The following is an 18779-nucleotide window of genomic DNA, read 5'->3' as shown; positions in this document are numbered from 1 at the left end:
AGCAAACATGTTAACGCCCGGGGGCCAGGATTGCGCGTTACGCGCGACCCGGAGCGCCCCGGGGTGGGGCTGGAAGCGCCGGGCGGGGGCGCCGTCTCGGTGGATCGTCTCCCTCGCCCTCTTCGCCGGCTCCTCCTCCTCCTCCTCTGGTCCGGGTCCCAGGCGAGGGCGGGGGCGCACATGGAGGCGGGTCCCTGAGCCAACTGCGCCCTGGAGGCGGCGGAGGCGGAGGCGGCAGCAGGCGAGCGCGGCTGGCGGCATGCGGCGGGCGGGACAAAGGAGGACGGCCGAGCCCAGTTCCTGCGGGAGATCGGAGACCCGGAGCGACCGAGGAGGCATCGCCAGCCTCGCCTCTGCTCGCCGAGGCGCAGATCTGCGATCCGGTTTGGCCGAGCGTCCCTCTCCTCGATCGCTCTCGCCGGATCGTGCCCGGCTCCTGAGCTGCTCAAGGTGAGAAGGTGAGGGAGAGGCTCTGGGTTAAACCTCTGGTATCTGACGGCTGGATCTCCCATAAACTTGATCCGGCGGCTGGATCTTGTAGAAACGCGCGCGCGCACCTTTCCCTCTGCGCCCCTGAACCTTTTTTTACCCCTTCCCAAGGGCCGGGCTCCACTCTACAACGCGTGAAGAATATATATGTATATATGGAGAGCGCGCGCGTGCAAGTGTGTGAGAGTGTCATTGAACATATGCAGAGTGCCTTTTGCAACCCCGGTGAGAATCGGCGACTCCTTATGGGGTTTTTAAGGGAGCGGCTCCCAGCAGGGCCCCCAACACCTTTCATGTGGAAGAGCTGGACTTATGAGGGCATTCAAGTTTCTTACGTTGAGTCGGATTGTGGGTCCACTGTTGCCTTCTCTGTCTGGCTGTGACTCTCCAAGGCATGGAGCGGTGGGCGTCTTTTTGCCACCCTCGCTGCCAGAGATGTTAAAACGGGAGACTGCCGGAGATTTGAGCCTGACGCCACATATAAATCATGTGCTCTGCCTCCGAGGTATGTACATGTATTTAGGAGGCGAAAGGCTACACGAATTCCTGTGCATGTTTACAGGCGGCTGAACTCCGTGGCATTTATTTTTGAACAAGCGTGCTCCGGATTGTGCAAAGCGGGACTAATTGTGCATAGCAGCGCATTGTTAGAACGGTGCCCCACAAACAGTTTGTACCCTCTGGTTTTATTTGGATCTTCTTAATGACCGCGCATCCCTAGGTACAGAGGTTAGAAAAACCTGCAGCTGGAGCTCCGACTATCACCTGGTTTTGGATAACCAGAATGCAGCTCAGGGACATGGAGAGTCACTGTTACCAGGAAGTAAGCCCCCATTGGACTCTGTGGAATTTTCTTTTGAGTATATGTGCATAGAATTCTACTGTCAACGAATTAAAGGCCATATAAATAGTCAGGTAGCGATTTATTTAACTGTTTGCTGTTCCTAACATGTGTGGAACCAGCAATAGAATGTGGCTGTGCATGCCGTATTTTTCGCTCTATAAGACGCACCAGACCACAAGACGCACCTAGTTTTTGGAGGAGGAAAACAAGAAAAAAAAAATTCTGAATCTCAGAAGCCAGAACAGCAAGAGGGATCGCTGTGCTGTGAAAGCAGCGATCCCTCTTGCTCTTCTGGCTTCTGGGATAGCTGTGCAGCCTGCATTCGCTCCATAAGACACACACACACACACATTTCCCCTTACTTTTTAGGAGCGAAAAAGTGAGTCTTATAGAGCAAAAAATACAGTACCCACATTTCAGCAAGGTTTCGGTTCAGGGTTCCAGCCTGCTTACCCTCCTCTAGGACACTCCATTCCACCTACACCCAGTTTTCCTTTTCCAACTCGGCATTCTCTACCAACTGAGCAAGCTTGGTCCTCATTGATGTTCAAGTCCTCAGGATGTTCCCCTGAACATGCTCGTACTTCCTTTGTATTCCTCGGCGGCCCTGTTTTGGTACAGTCCTGTCGGCACGCACCACCTGAGCTTGTTATTGGAGGGAGTGATTTACTGCTGCCATTCCAGAAACACCTTCTTGCCCATTTCCTGCGGTTACAGAGAGTGGCCACCAAGAACACCTCACTTGATCACCTTGCGGTTCAGGTTTGCTACCTGCAGAATACCCTTCCAAAGACATTGTCCATCGGGCGACCTCTTGACCAAAGTCCAGCGTGATCCTCCTCTCGCACATCCACAGCCAGATGTTGCAAATGACAACGCTCAGTTTACCTGACTGCGATCTGTGCTCAGGCTATTGCAACCTCCATTTTACGCACAATCTTAGTGCCTTGGGGTGAGTTTCCATTGTGACTTCACTGTAGGGCCCCAGATGGAGTGACTGATTCCAGGTTTGGGGGGTGGGGAGTAGACGAGGGTGAGGCTTCTACAGCTTGGGGCTGAGAGATCATCCTGGCTTCTAATCTGATGAAGGTGCAGGAAACCCTGGAGCAAAAGGAGTGAGTCAGTTTCTCCAGTCACAGGCAAAGGGAAAAGCCCCCAGCTCTGCAGGGTTCCGGGTGACGCCTGATTCCTGAGCAGAGGGCAAAATCAGGAGGCTTTCTGGACAAAGGGCACTTCCACACACTCCACCTGGCTGTTGAACAGTTATCTTGATTTGTTCGAAGGGTGGTTAGACAATGTGTCAAACAAGTGTTATTTCACACGTTTGCATTTTGCTTTCCTTGTTGCAAAAGGTCCTATATTTTCAGCAAGCGGGTTTGTCGTTCAAGGCACACCCACCCAGTTCAACTCTGATTGCGCAATCCCGAATTTGCTAGTACAGTGGTACCTCGGGTTACATACGCTGCAGTTTACATACGCTTCAGGTTACAGACTACCCAGGCTAACCCAGAAATAGTACCTCGGGTTAAGAACTTTGCTTCAGGATCAGAACAGAAATTGTGCTCTGGTGGCGCGGCAGCAGCAGGAGGCCCCATTAGCTAAAGTGGTGCTTCAGGTTAAGAACAGTTTCAGGTTAAGAACGGACCTCCGGAACGAATTAAGAAGGTACCACTGTATGGGATTGAAAATTGTGACAATCCAGAAGGGCTGGCAGAGAACCGGGGGGGGGGGGACAGCGACGACAACTGCCTTACGCCGAGTCACACCATTGGTCTATTTACCTCAGTAATGGCTGCACTGATTGGCAGCAGCTCTGCAGTGAGTCTTTCCCCAGTCCTACCTGGGAGGTTCTATTGAGCCTTCTGGGGCCTTCTGAAGTAAAGCAGATGTTCTACCACTCAACTACAGACCTTCTCCTTGTCACCCACAAGGTTTGCTGGGTTAGAAATGGGAAAGGTGTGCCCTGTGTACGAGACAAGGAAGCTTTATACTGTACTGGTGAGATGAAATATGGAGGATCTGTCAGCAATTGCCTTTCCATACAGAGACAGCTGGGAGAGGAAAGCCTTGACACATGTGTTCCTGTGTGCCTGTGTGTGTACAAGACAGGTGGCTTTGTTGCCAGGTGCCTTTGCACTCATGCACTTAGCGGGCAAATGATGGGGAACTTCCAGCTCCCTGAGCCTCATGTTTCAAAGGGAACCCACTGGGGGACAAGCTTCATCCGCGCCTTGGCAAGTTCATGGAATTTGGGGTCCTGCTCTTGGAGGAAGTCACGCCTAGTGGTTAGAGCAGTGTTGTGCCAAATCTCCGGTGCCTAAGGGACCCTTTGTTTTCATCTGAAGCAGAATGGGAAGTGTGTTCTGGGTGAGCGGATTTAAATTGCTGCGGGGACAAAAAAGGCCATTTTAAATAGATGCCTTGTGAAGGAACTGGCAAAGGTATGGCAGTAGCAGGTGTAGCTTCAAACAGGTGGCTTTAAAAGGGGATCAGACATTCATGAAGAAGGAGGGGGGGGTTTACCAACTATTTTTTAGCTGTGGAGACTGTAGAGAATCTCCAGGTGCTGGAGGACTGAATGCGGCCCTCCAGGGCTTTTTACCTGGCCCTTGGAATGCTCTGCAGGCCCCGCCTTTCACCGGCCCTTCTCTCCCACCTGAGTTGTTTTCCCCTGGCTAGATTGTATCCCTGAACTCTGATAATGCTTGTCTGGATGGGGGAACCAAGAGGGGGGTTTGTGCTGCAGAGAAACTAGCCTGTTGTTCAAAGTAGCCTGATGCTCCGCCCAATTGCCTCTGGCCCCACCCACCATGGACATGTGATCCTTGCCAGGTTGCCCCAAAGCGAATGCATCCCTTGGGTTGAATGCCACTTACTGGAGAGTAGCAACCAAAGAGGACCGCTGTGCTGACGTCCTGCATGTTCGCCTTTCAGAGCCCATCTGGTTGGCCACTGTGTGAAGCTGGGCTAGATCGATGTTTGGGGTTCTCCTTAATGGGATGATTTAAATCCCTTCCCCCCTTTCTCTTTTTAAATGCACATACCCTCCTGAACATGCGTGCATCCAAGCTGGTGGTTTATATAACCACAGAATTATTTCAGCTTGCAGCCAAGCAGAGCATTTATAGAGCCTAGGACCATAGTCCAAAAACCTTTGGTCATGCACAACCCCTGCGGCAGTGAATTATATCTGTGTAGAGATAATGCGCAGGTTTTTGATAAGCTTTTGCTGCGCAGCTGCAAAGATGTGCAAAGTGAGATAAACGCGTTGCTTGGAAGCCGAGGGTGCAATCCTGGAGTTGCATCATGGAGAAGAAGGAAGTCTGGTTGGACTCAGTGAGGTGACTCTGATGGGCAGGAGGCCCTGCTTCTCTCAGAGACAGATGGCTAGCTTGTGTCCTCCAGATGTTGGACTACAATTCCCATCATCGTGGCTGTGGCCACGCTGGCTAGGGATGATGGGGGTTGGAGCCCAATAACATCTTGAGAGCTGCAGGTTTGGAGGTCCACAGGTCCACAGCTCAGTGGTAGAGCATTTTCCTCGCGTGCAGAAGGTCCCAGATTCAATTCCTGGCATCTCTAGGTAAGGACTCTGGGAGGAGCACCTGCTGAAACCCTGGAGAGCCTCTGCCAATCCATGTAGACAATACTGAGCTGGTTGAGCCAATGGCCTGATTCGGTATGAGGCAGTTTCTAATGCACCTTATATCTCATATTTTAAAGTAAAGGGCCACTCTGTTCTGGTTGGCAGTCTAAATCGGGGTGGGGACTTATCTGAATCAGATAAATGCTGGAGATGCAATGAGGTAGAGCAGGCATGTCCAAAGTCCGTTTCGGGGGCCTAATCCGGCTCCTGTGGCACTTTATCCCCTGGGGTAAAACCCTAAAGAAAGCTCAACAACTTCAGTCTTAAAAAAGAAGCTCAACAACTTCAATCCTAAAAAAACAACTTTGGTCGGCATGTTCACTTCATCAAATCTTTGAAAGAAGTTTGGGCACCCCTGAGGTAGAGGGTACGTTCTTTCACACATGGTGGACCTGTAAAAGGGTAAAAGAGTATTGGGAAATAATTTATAGTGAGTTGAAAAAAATGTTTAAAAGTACTTTTCCAAAAAAACACACCCAGAGGCCTTTTTGTTGGGGATAACTCAGATGGAAATTCCCAGGTGTCAAAAAAGGTTATTTATGTAGGCCACTACTGTGGCCTGTGTTTTGTTAGCCCCAAAATGGAAAATGAGTGAGGTTCCAACTAAGGAAGAATGGCAACTTAAGCTGATGAAATATGCGCAGCTTGTGGACCTAACATACAGAATAAGAGAACGAGAAGAACATACATTTAAAAAAGACTGGAAAATGTTTATTGAATATATGGGGAGGGGGGAATTGTGTACACTTGAAACGTGGGCAGCATTAAATTCGACAGTGTAAATAAGTTTTGATGGATGTAATAATGGAATACGAAATGGTTTAGTTAATACAAAATATGCAGGGATTTATGTTATGCAAAATGAACCATGGAAAGAGAACCAAGGGAAGTTTTTGAAATTTTGTTGTTGTTGTTTTCGTTTAGTCATGTCCGACTCTTCGTGACCCCATGGACCAGAGCACGCCAGGCACTCCTGTCTTCCACTTTGATATTTTAAGGTTATTTAAATATGCGTCAAGTGCAGACCTTCATCCCTTTTCTGTCTGGCCCCTGGGACTCTTCCCAAGCCATGCCCTTCGCTGCCTGTGCGCCATGCCCTCCTGCAACGCTGCTGCCCGACTGGATGGATGATGGTGATTTGAGTGTCTTTGTAAACCAAAGATTTATATGTGGCTTGGGTGTAGCCCACTGTACAAAGGCCAGAGCCGTATTTGTGGCTTTTACTATTGTTCCCTCTGGCCCCTGAAGGGCTGCCTACAAGGACATGGGTCCCTGGACCTGAAAATAGTTGCCCGCTGCTGGTCTAAATGCTTTATAAGCAGGTGGGGGCATAGCTGTCAACTTTTCCCTTTTCTTGCGAGGAATCCTATTTGGAATAAGGGAATTTCCCTTAAAAAAAGGAAAACATTGACAGCTATTGGGGGGGACGACCTTTGGCCCTCCAGCTGCTGCTGAACTGTGACTCCCATCAGCCACAGCAAGTATGACCAACTGTCAGGGATGATGGGAGTTGTAGTTCTGCAACGTCTGGAGGACCAAAGGTTCCCTACACTGGGTTTATAGTTTGCCTGACAATTCTAACAAGCTAGGATGGCTCAGTCGGTACAGCATGAAGCTCTTGATCTCAGGATTGTGGGTTCAAGCCCCACATTGTGCAAAAAGACTTCTGCCTCAGGGGGTTGGACTGGATGACCCTCAAGGTCCCTTCCAGTTGTGCAAATCTGCGGAATCTATCTTTCTAACCTGTTGCAACATATGTAGTGCTTGATCTCAAAAGGGCTTTGTTTTGGCACTATACCATCAGTCAGATCTTTGGCTGCGGTTCTGTAGTTAATTGCCTTTTATTGATATGTTTACCCAGGAGCAGGTCCCATTGAAACATTACTGCTGTGTAGACGTGTAGAGAATTAGACTGTTGCCTTTGGGGCACTTTTCGTTTCATTCCAATGTCGTTAGTTGCCTCAAAGAACTCTTGCGAAAATGGATATTGAAATGTTACAATAAATATATATCCTTACAGCAGGTATGTAAAAAATTGTAAAACATCGCACTTTGAAAATATATACAGTACATCTGTCTCTCTCTATCTGCATTTAAAACAGCTGCATATAAACATCTGAATATATTTTATTCAGGTTTATGTGCAGCCACAGCAGGTACTGTTAACACTCCAATGGTTTGACTTCGCCCCCAAGGTGTATTCCTCCATTGTCTCTCAAGAGTCAGACAGATGCCAACGGGGGTGTGCATCCCCACAGGGATCTAAACCACAGAGCCTCTTGGGCTTGCTGATCAGAAGGTCGGTGGTTTGAATCCCCACGATGGAATGAGCTCCCGTTGCTCGGTCCCTGCTCCTGCCAACCTAGCAGTTCGAAAGCACGCCAGGGCAAGTAGATAAATAGGTACCGCTGCAGCGGGAAGGTAAATGGCGTTTCTGTGCGCTCTGGTTTCCGTCACGGTATCCCATTGCACCAGAAGCAGTTTAGTCTTACTGCCCACATGACCCGGAAAGCTGTCTGTGGACAGACACTAGCCTGAAAGCCAGATGAGCGCCACAACCCCATAGTCGCCTTTGACTCAACTTCACCGCCCAGAGGTCCTTTACATTTACCTTTACGGCCCCACATATACGTGAACAATCTCCCTTTAAAACAGAAACACTCCATCATCTTTGTCTTTAAAAGAAGTTGCTGGCTCCCCCACCCCAAAAAGCCTTATTTTCATCGTGAAGGTTGCTGTTCTCCAACTATAATGGGAGACTCCCATGTGAAATGAAACATAGAGAAGACGGGGCTGATTCAATATGGCAATGTGTAGCGGCGGCCGCTGTGCTTGTTTAGCATCCCTTTCCGCTTTAATTGAAGCATCAGATGATAGTAATTGTGTTACCTGCTCCCTGGACCCCTGTTGTTTACATCCCAACCTGCTCAGCGCACACTTGGGCATGTGGACGTGTATTTGCCAACTCATCTGACGGAGTGGGCTCCAGTCCATGTGGATTTACGCCACAGTAAATCTTCTAGCCTTTTGGTGTCTCAAATCCCTTTATATGCTTGCCAAGTCAGGGCCGCGCTTCGCGGAGTGGCCCATGGAAAGCCTTGCCACATTTTGTTCTTGCTGCAACAGACCGAATGGGCTCACCCTTTGGGGGAAACTGCCCAAATTTTATATAGCTTGTTGGCCAGATGAAGTGGCATGGATGGATGGAGAGAGATGGATTTAGAGAGAGAGGATGCTATAGAAATCCTGAAAACTCTTTTACCATGGGTCAATGGTCCTGGGTACAAAAAAGGGTTCACTATACGATATGATACATCTTTATTGCCATTGTCCCATACAGAACAACAAAATTGAAAAAATCTACACCAGACATTCAAAAACAAATAAGCCTGCTATCCCAGCCTGGCTAACCCACTAAAAAGTCTGATACCCCATAATTAAATACAATATACTCCCACAGAGACTACCTTACACTGCGTTTAAAACCAAAATCGCATTTTGGTAAGAACTGTTTCTCAGGCGGCTAGTCCTAGTCTTTATAATCCTGTACCTTCTTCCAGAAGGCAGAAGCTGAACAAGATAATTTCCGGGGTGCGTATTATCCATGCAGTGTTGGAAATTCTCCAGGTGCCAGCCAAGTTTTGGGACTGGCACAGGTCCAATTGTGATTTCTGGGTGCCAGCTTCACGACTGACATCTGACTGGCCCTTACTGCTTTCTTAAGCAGGTAGGCAGAAGAGCTCATTTATTGCATTTACAGTGGTACCTCGGGTTACATACGCTTCAGGTTGCATACGCTTCAGGTTACAGACTCCACTAACCCAGAAATAGTACCTCGGGTTAAGAACTTTGCTTCAGGATGAGAACAGAAATCGTGCTCCGGCGGTGCGGCGGCAGCAGGAGGCCCCATTAGCTAAAGTGGTGCTTCAGGTTAAGAACAGTTTCAGGTTAAGAACAGACCTCTGGAACGAATTAAGTACTTAACCCGAGGTACCACTGTACCACCCTTTATCAAAAGATCCTGGGGGGTGTACAACATTGCAAACACATTAAAGAACATCAATGATAAAAACTTTAATGAAAAGATGATGAAAAGCACACCGACAGCCTAAGAATAAAATAGCCATCATAATATCAGTCCTCTCCCCCACACTTTGACAAATGTTCCTCAACTACAACTCCCAACTTCCCTGACCACTGGCCCTGCTGGTCAGCGGTTGATGGGAGTACAGCAACATCCAACGTCCAGCTACCAACCCCCCCCATCCCAGACGCATGTCACAATAAAATGTTTTAGTTGTTCAGGTGCTGCAAGACTGATGATGTTGTAGCAGCAGACTCACATAGTTCCCCTGCTGGAAATCAAGTGCCATTGTGGGGGTACGCTCCATTTCATCCCCAACACATAATTCAGGGAACTCTGAATGCCAGGCCCCGTCTGCACTATACATTTAAAGCAGTATTTTACTACTTGAGGCACTCACAGCTTCCTCCCAAGAATCCTGGGAACCGCCATTTGATAATGGCACTATTGTGAGTTGTCAGCAGACCCTGATTCCCCTCACAGAGCTACAGTTCCCAGCATTCCCTGAAAAGGTGAATTAATGGTTAAGCCATTCTGGGAATTGTAGCTGGGGAATAGTGGTTTATTGCTCCCGCTTCCCAGGGAACTCTGGGAATTGTAGAGATGAGATTTACAATGCCACCGCCCGCCCCGCCCCCCTTTTTTGGGTGGTTATGTTGAGACCCAACTGTTTAGAAACTTTTGAAAACTGGCACAGGCTTTTCCCAGAGAGGAGGCTGATGAGTCACTTTCCGAGAAAAGGGGAGCAGTCCGCAAACTGTCTCGTGTCCATTGTCAATTTCCAACACAGTGTACACTTCCTTCCAGGCGGAATGAGAGCCCGGTAAGTAAGCAATCTCAATGGACGACTACGCATGAAGAGTCAGCGCCCTCCTTTTGCCTCCCTGCCCTTTTTAGCAATTAAGAAGAAGAAGAACAGCAGCACCCATAGGTGCTGACAGGAAGGTTTAGATTCTGGACTTTATGGTCATCTGGGGTGGAAGAACCTAGTGCATAGACATCATGCATTGTAAAAATATTTGAAGTACACGCCCTCAAAAAAAAAAAAAAAGAATTCTGGGAACTGTAGTTTACCTCTCACAGAGCTAGCACCCTTAAACTACAGTTCCCAGGATTCCTGCATTGCGGGGGTTGGACTAGATGACCCATAGGGTCCCATCCAACTCTACAATTCAACAATTCTATGGTTCTTTGTGGCTAGCAATGTGCTTCCAAATGTATAGTGTATACACAGCCTCATTCTAAATTCCACTGAATTTGGAAGCCCACCTGCTCTTTAGGCAGTCTGGAAGCCTGGCCCGCTGCTCCAAACTATTGCCCTAATGGTGCCTCCCCCCCAACCCTGAGAGAGCTGACTTCGATGCTAACAGTCCCTTTCACTCGGCTCCAAATTTCCACGGAGTAGTGATAGTGGTTATTAGCAAATTTATATCACACTCTTCCACCTGGAAGAGTCCAGGGGAGGCAAAAACAAAAGTGATAAAGCAATGCCCTCAAAAATAAAATAAAAATATACAGTGGTGCCTCGCAAGACGAAATTAATCCGTTCCGCGAGCCTCTTCGTCTAGCGTTTTTTTCGTCTTACGAAGCAACCCTATTAGCGGATTAGCGGTTTAGCGGCTATTAAAGGCTTAGCGGATTAGCGGCTAAAAGGCTATTAGCGGCTATTAAAGGCTTAGCGGATTAGCGGCTAAAAGGCTATTAGCGGCTTAGCGGCTTAGAAAAAGGGGGGGAAGCGAAAAAAAATCGGAACACTTGCAAGACGTTTTCGTCTTGCAAAGCAAGCCCATAGGGAAAATCGTCTTGCGAAGCAGCTCAAAAACGGAAAACCCTTTCGTCTAGCGGGTTTTCCGTCTTGCGAGGCATTCGTCTTGCGGGGCACCACTGTACTTAGTCAAGCCACCAGTCCTCAATGAGGTGGGAAACCTGTGTCTGACTAGCACCACCTGCAGCAGTACAGGGAGGTTCTTAGATAACTTAATGCTTCCTAAGACACAACACTTCCATGCACATAGAAAACTAGGTGTTTAGGGGCAACAGCTAGGCTGCAGTGCTCCAAGAAACCTTGTTTTCCTTGGAGGAGGCCACAAATAATGACTGTCTGGGAATTCCCAGGTGTCAAAAAAGGTTATCTATGTACTGTGGCCCGTATTTTGTTAGCCCCAAAATGGAAAATGAGTGAGGTCCCACCTAAAAAAGAATGGCAACTTAAACTGATGGAATATGCAAAGTTTGCGGACTTAACATATAGAATAAGAGAACAAGAACAACATACATTTAGAGAAGACTGGAATTCTTTTATTGAATATATGGGGGGGGGGAATTGTGTACACTTGAAAACGTTGGCAGCGTTAAGATACATTTAACAGTGTAAATAAGTTTTGATGGACGTAATAATGGAAGACTGAATGGTTTAGTTTATGTAAAATATGCAGGGATTTATGATAATGCAAAATGAACCATGGAAAGAGAAGAAGGGAAGTCATTGATATTTTAAGGATGTTTACATGAGTATTCTAAATTGTAAAACAGAAAATTTAATAATATAGGCAAATAATGACTGCCACCAGCGGCAGCCAAAATCCGTGAGGCACCGACCTCTTTTCATCTTTGGCATGCTTAATGCATTTTTAAGTTTTTTTAACCGTGAACAAGCTTTGAGCTTAAACAGGGCCTGCGGCCATGGACCCTGTCCCCAGGATCAGAGATAAAGTGAGAGAGAGAGAGAGCAATTCCGAGCATGCACAGAGTGCCTTCCGCTATGGAGCTATCAAAATAAAAATAGGCTTCCTAGCATGCACTATTATAACATTTCAGTTAAGTCGACCGGCCCACGCCCCTGTTGAATGATCACCCTGCAAAATAAACACAATTACCGCCTCCTGATATCTTACCTGCATTTCCTCTGACACAATTTCCCTGGTATCTGAAGGTCTGAGGGCCTCCCGCAAAAAGCAGGCGATGAGCACCCATTTTTTTCACAAAAGAAGGGTAAAAAGCATTCTGTATGCCGGGAACTGATACTGGCTGTCAACATTATTATGAATCTCTCCTGTGGCGATTTTTTTATTGCGAAAAGGCACTTTATGGTTCTGCAGTCCACAGCTGAAGGCGGAATCTGAACCCAGCTCTCCCCTAGCCAGACTCCAAAGACGGAGTCCACTATGTCAGGCCAACTCTGACTCTGACCATTTCCCCTGCAGCCAGTGTTTCACGGGAAATAAAACAGTGAAACAATTAAAGTCCATCCCATAACTGTCTTTATCACCTTGGCCTCCTTTCAACCTGTCTTGGAAGCAGGAAATTCTTCCCCACCTCTGCATTGGATGTAATTGGGCCATTCAATCACTCCCAAAGTGAGCATTCAAGAAAATTCAACTACTTCTATGGTTGGCAGATATCACTCTGCAAGACTCAAGGTTCTCAGCTCAGATATATCAGCTAATCACCAAATGGTACCTTAAACCTAGGTTGTGGTCGCCACAACCAAATGTCTAGACACCTTTTTTCTTTGTTGCAATGAGGTTTATTATTATTGATCTCTACTGCTTTATATTTTAAAGAAAAAAATCTTAAAGCGGTTTACATCACTTCAAAACATCAAATAAAGAAATCCAGAATAAAACAAATGCAAGCTTCAAAGAAAATATTTCAAATCCTTCTCTAAGTGACATTTTGCTTCCCCCATATTTATTTACCGACTTAATTTATAGAGCTGAAAGGCTCTAGGGAGCCAGGGTGGTGTCGCAGGCATGGCCAAACTTGGCCCTCAAGATGTTTTGGGACTACAACTCCCATCATCCCTAGCTAACAGTGGTCAGGGATGATGGGAATTGTAGTCACAAAACAGCTGGCGGGTCAAGTTTGGCCATGCCTGGTAGAGGACAAGGAACTGGGAGCCCAGGGTTCAAATCGGCACTCGGCCATAAAGCTCACTGGATGACCCGGGGCCAGTCACAGACTCTTAACCTACCTCACAGGGTCGTTGTAAGGATTAACTGAGGAGTGAACTTTGGGAGAAAAAAATTAGATATACAGTGGTACATCGGGTTAAGTACTTAATTTGTTCCAGAGGTCTGTTCTTAACCTGAAACTGTTCTTAACCTGAAGCACCACTTTAGCTAATGGGGCCTCCTGCTGCCGGAGCACGATTTCTGTTCTCATCCTGAAGCAAAGTTCTTAACCCGAGGTACTATTTCTGGGTTAGCAGAGTCTGTAACCTGAAGCGTATGTAACCCAAGGTACCACTGTATATAAATTGATGCTGATAATAATAATAATAATAATAATAATAATAATAATCTGGACCACCACAAGTTTCTCATCCTTGTCACGAGCCTTTTCTGCATTACAAACCCACCTCATGTGAAGCATTCTCCTGAGTTGCTAATGTTTCTACACAGGGCTGTGGATGTAAACAGAGGCAGCAAAGTACAGACAGCGGCAATTACCGTTATTAATGTGTAGGTGTTGACACAACATTTGAGCACCGGCCTGCTAATTAGCACATGCAGTGTGATTTAAAACACCTTACCTGATTTCAAGCCGCAAGTGGGTTGGCAGAACAGATTTGTAGGTTTCACAACCTTGCTCTTGTGCCCCCGCCCTGGCCCATACCCAGCACACGCGGGACAAAAAATATGTTTGCGTGCTCCTGACACAGAAATCTATATGCAGTGCAATAAATCCTTCCCTACTCTCTGTGCAGGAATGCACAAGCGCTTTACAACCTGGGGTGTGCCCAGAGAAAGCTGTGCAGATGCCACACGCACAAAAGGGTGTGACTTTGGCAGCAAAGCTCAGCTCCTTGAGATGCTTCCCTTTTATACCCTCCCCCTGGTAAGTTTCTAGTTCTTACTGAGGCCAGCTTGATGCATGCAAGGCTTGTTCAGTCTTGGAAGCTGAAGGGGTGGCTGAATAAGATATCGAGAAGTCACAGAAGCAAGGCATTGTTGCTGCAGAACGTCCCTTGATATTTGTAGAAACGACGATGCAAAATACGGTGAAATAATGTCCTTAAATTGCATAATTTGTGCAGGTGGGCAAACCCAAGTTCTTTTCAGGTATAGTTTCTTTTATTATCATTCTTCTTTAGTGCATGGCAATACAGACAGCTTTTGGCACTGGGTGTAGGCGGCCGTGGGGGGAAAGTTGTGCAAGAAAGCTTTCAGAGTGGGATGTCTGGCTACATTTGATTCCCACCCCCTCTTATGTAATAAGGTTCTTTCGCAACCCTCTTGTGCAAAGAAACAGTAACTATGCATGCAGGAGCCTGTTTCTGCACACAGAGCAGATTTTTTAAAAAGGTATTTTTAAATCCTGTCCCTTGAAAAATTGTATTTCTGATTTAAGAAATGGAAGCTTTTTTTTTAAAAAAAAAAAAAGAGTGCAGATCCTGCTATCAGCAAATGAGGTGTATGTTGTGCACAGAAAGGCCAGGAAGGACGAGGTGGCCGAGTGGTTAAGGCGATGGACTGCTAATCCATTGTGCTCTGCACGCGTGGGTTCGAATCCCACCTTCGTCGTTGCGGAACTTTTTTGGGGAGGGAAAAGGCCGAAGCTCCAGAGAGACGCAGTTGCACTGAGATCTGCGGGGCTCTCTGGATTGCAGCCAAAGTGCCTGGGGACCCCCATCAGCCCCAGGCAGTATGCCCAGAGAACAGGGGATGATGGGAGTTGTAGGCCAACAAGATCTGGAGTACCACAGCTACGGTTTGACAAAGCCCAGGAATGACTGTTCTAATAAACAAGTGTGTTTGGAGATAAGGTCAAGGCTGGTTACAGTGGGGGTTTTTTGGGTTTTTTAGGGGTGGCAAAGCTGTGTCTCCCCTTCCCGCTGTGGGCTTATCAGGTAGTGGCAGGTAGCAGCAATTGGCTTCCATTTTAATTTCCCACAGTGCCTAGGGTTGGTGCTACGTCAGGGGCATTGTGGGTAATTAAAATGGCTGCTAGAAGACTCTTGGCTGAAACTATGGAGCCTTCAGTATTTGATTGGATGGTTTGACTTACATCTCAGTTCACAGTACATATTAACCAACTAGTGCTCATGTAAACATATTAAACGGTGTATATACAAAACATCCTGAATTATTTTTAGACCAATGGTCCCTACACCCTAAGGTGGAGCATCTTAAACAGTTTACACTAGCCATATATCTTGCATGATCGATCTTCCACAGCCAGAAGCCTTTTGACCCAATCTTCTCCAGTGGCCAACCTAACCTGCCTTGGAGGGGTGTTGTGTGGCTTAACCTGGGGGCAGGGAAATCTTGTAGTCCGCGCTGAGCTTTGTGGCAGAAGGTCGGGGTTGCAAAAATGTAATAAATAGATATGCCACAGTCGAAAAGAATTGAGTTCCCAGAATTGTTAACCTCTGTGTATGTTTGCAGGTTTCTGCTTGCAATAACAATGGATTCTTTTTGCAGTCATTATTTGGCACACTGCATTTTAACCCTGGGAGAAGAGAGCAAGCCTTAACCTGAAAAGGGTGGCGCTCTCTTAAATAAACCATTGGTGTATGCTGCAATGAGTTGGCATAGCTTAGCCAAATCTCTACCCATATCAACGTTTTGCATCGTTCTGGCCCATCCTTTGTGGCTTGTTGGTGGCCATATGAACACAAACACAAGAATCATATAATTGTACATTTGGAAGGGACCCTGAGCGTTTTCTAGTCCAACCCCCTTGCAATGCAGGAATCTCAACTGAAGCATCCATGACGGATGACCATCCAGCCTCTGCTTAAAAACCTCCAAGGAAGGAGAGTCTACAACTTCCCCTGGGAGCCTGTTCTATTGTCAAACAACTCTTGTGGTCAGAAAGTTCTTCCTGATGTGGAGTTGGAATCTCTTTTCTTGTAACTTGGATTCATTGGTTCGGGTCTCCAGAGCAGGAGAAAACAAGTTTGCTCCATCTTCCATGTGACAACCCTTGAGATACTTGAAGATGGCTGTAGTATCTTCTCTCAGCCAGTGTGGTGTCGTGGTTAAGAGCGACAGACTCGTAACCTGGTGAACCAGGTTCGCGTCTCCGCTCCTCCACATGCAGCTGCTGGGTGACCTTGGGCTAGTCACACTTCTTTGAAGTCTCTCAGCCCCACTCACTTCACAGAGTGTTTGTTGTGGGGGAGGAAGGGAAAGGAGAATACTAGCTGCTTTGAGACTCTTTCGGGTAGTGATAAAGCAGGATATCAAATCCAAACTCCTCCTCCTCTTCTTCTCCTCCTCCTCAGTATCCTCTTTAGCAGGCTAAACATACCCAGCTCCCTCAACCATTCCTCAAAAGGCTTGGCTTCCAGAACCTTTGAGGAACGCTTGAGGGAACTGAGAGCCCTGCAAGATCTGCCCAATGGCCCATCTAATCCATCATCATGTTCTTGTGGCAGCCGGTTGGATTCCTCTGTAATTCAGAGGCACCGTGGAGGTAGAGCACATCCATTGTGGCCAGGAGCCATGGATAGCCTGATCCATGTTTTCCCCTCACCCTCTTTTTTCACAGCCACCCAAACTGGTGGTCCTGGCTGCTGCTTCTTGCAGAAGCAAATCCCCTAGGTCCTCTTCCTTCTTTCCAGCAAGCCCGCTCCATGAATAAGTCCTCTGTGCTTGTCTCCCACCTTTCCGACCGCCACTCCCTTCCCTTCCCAATGAATGAGAAAAAAGGCGTGCTATGCTCTGTCTCTCTCTTGGTTTCCTCCTGTGTGCAAAGGCATCTGCCAATCCCAACCCTTCCCTTCCTCCTTTTGTGCCACCCGGCACCCTCTCATCAGACCGTTCCAACAAGAGGAGAGGAGGACCAGCGCTTCTTTTTCCTCCCCTCCCTTTCTTTTTTTCCAGCAGCCAACTCAGAAACAAGGAGCGGTTTGATTCTTTTTACGGGCAAGCTCTCTCTGGAGGACCACAGGCAGAGACGGCTGGCGAGGACTGAGTTGCGGCAGGCTTGCAGAATGCAGCTGTTGTAACCATCCTGTAACAACAGAGAGAAGGAAAGAGGACGGTTTTCCCCCACTCTGGAAGCTGGCTTGCTTTTTTCTTTTTGTGTGTGTGCGAGTGTGAATCCGCCTCTGGATTTCTGGCTTTTCTCTCAAAACTCAAGTGAGTCGGAGATGTGAAGTTCCCCCGCCTTGGAGAGATTTATTTTTTTTGCATTGTGGATGGTCGACCCAATCTGGCATGGAAATGCTCCGGAGACAGCCTGGAACTGAAGGGTAATGGATCTTTCTCGTGCGAGGGAGTTTCTGGGAGGGTGGGCTTAACAAAGGGTTTTTATTTCATCTTAAACAGGGCCTAACAAAGGTGTTCTTATTTAGGAGAGAAAATGGTCCCAGTGGGGAGAGGCAACCCAACCTTTTGGAAATCTTCTCCTAAGATGCAGGGGGGTTCCGTCGCTCACTGGAACATCAAAGCCAGCAGTTTGAGGGGGCGGATCCTGTTCAGGATTTTCTGCGCCTTTCGTCTCCCCACCCACTCCCTGGCAACCATGTAGAGGGGTGGGTGTAGCTGGGCTTCTTCGTTCCGTAGGCTTGGGAGAATCTCCTTTGGAGAAATGGATCTGGTCCCAGGAGTAGATTGGAAATGGTAGAAGGAATTACCTCTCCATCTTCTCCAGGAAGGACTAGGCTGGGTGGGATCCAGTCTTCCAAGTACATAGGCTTAGAGCAGGGGTCGGCAACGTGCGGCCCATGGGCCGGATGCGGCCCGCGAAGACCGTTTTACTGGCCCACGAGCTGCCCCTGAACTGGTGCAGCACGGTGCGGGGACTTGACAAGCGGCGCCAGAAATTGCGTCTGCGCATGCACATATACCAGAAATCGCACCTGTGCATGTCCAGACGCCGTAAATCACTTCTCCGCAGGCACGATTTGCGTCGTCTGGACATGCGCAGAAGTGATTTCCAGTGCCTCAGACATGTGCAGACGCGATTTCTGGTGTCGTGCTGCGCCAGTCCAGCCCATCTCTGTGGGAGTGATTCGGCCCCTGGCCGGTAAACCTTGCCGACCCCTGGCTTAGAGCAACACTTATAATGTTCTTTTTAAAGGTGGTAGGGAATCTGTGGTCCTTCACACCTCTGGTCTCTCTCCATAATAGGCCACACCCCCTCCCCAGGAGACGCCCCTCACCATTCTTGCTTCACACACTCCTCAGGTGCTTTTGCCGGGCTGGAATCTGTCCTTCAGCTGCGGTTATGCCTTTTGCTCTCCTGGGTGGAGACACACGTGTGTTTGTGTGTGTCTGTGGAAGCGTCTCTCCTTTGCATGGCTGTTCAGCGATCCATTGCCCCTCCCACTTCTGTCTCTGGCTCCACCCACCACTCACATGTGACACCTCCCCAATGTTTCCCAAGAGTCCTTGAGCTGGAAAAGATTCTGCCCCATAGGGACCAATTCCACATTCACTTTCTGGGGCATCCTTTGTCTTCTCCCCTCGCAGGCTTAAAATTCAAGTGAAATTGGGGTTGGGGGCTAGAAGAGGAGAATTAACAGCTCTGCGTTATTGCTGGCTGGATTACATGTGTTTTCTTAAGCCGCTCCCAAGGGAGGCTAGTTTGGAACTGGGAGCGTGAAAAGTCTTACTGTAATAGGAACGCCCCCACCCTCCCCAGAAATCTGGAGCAGAGGAAAAACTGCAGGGCTGGAATAAATTTGCCCAACTAAAAAGGAACATAGCAGTGAAAGGGTCTTCTCCTCCCCCCAAAATTAACGTAGGCAACAGGGTATGGGG

At 47.9% G+C, this 18779-nt stretch overlaps 1 protein-coding gene across 3 annotated transcripts in view; it reads left to right on the top strand.

Annotated features, from left to right (window-relative positions):
• Positions 1–237: 237 nt before the first annotated feature.
• ARHGEF15 (Rho guanine nucleotide exchange factor 15) overlaps positions 238–18779 on the top strand; it is a 59993-nt gene continuing 41451 nt past the window's right edge. Inside the window, exon 1 of one of the 3 annotated variants that reach the window (XM_081167776.1) lies at positions 238–450. The gene's annotated coding sequence lies outside the window, so the exon portion shown is untranslated. Of the gene's footprint in view, positions 459–15073; positions 17267–18779 lie in introns of those variants that run through there. The other 2 variants (XM_081167778.1, XM_081167775.1) reach the window with 2 other exon arrangements.

This window comes from Podarcis bocagei (genome assembly GCF_964188305.1).
Source record: "Podarcis bocagei genome assembly, chromosome: 13".
In the NCBI taxonomy this organism is placed as follows: Eukaryota; Metazoa; Chordata; class Lepidosauria; order Squamata; family Lacertidae; genus Podarcis; species Podarcis bocagei.
Note: the sequence above shows the minus strand (reverse complement) of the source record. Positions and strands in the feature narration are given on the sequence as shown.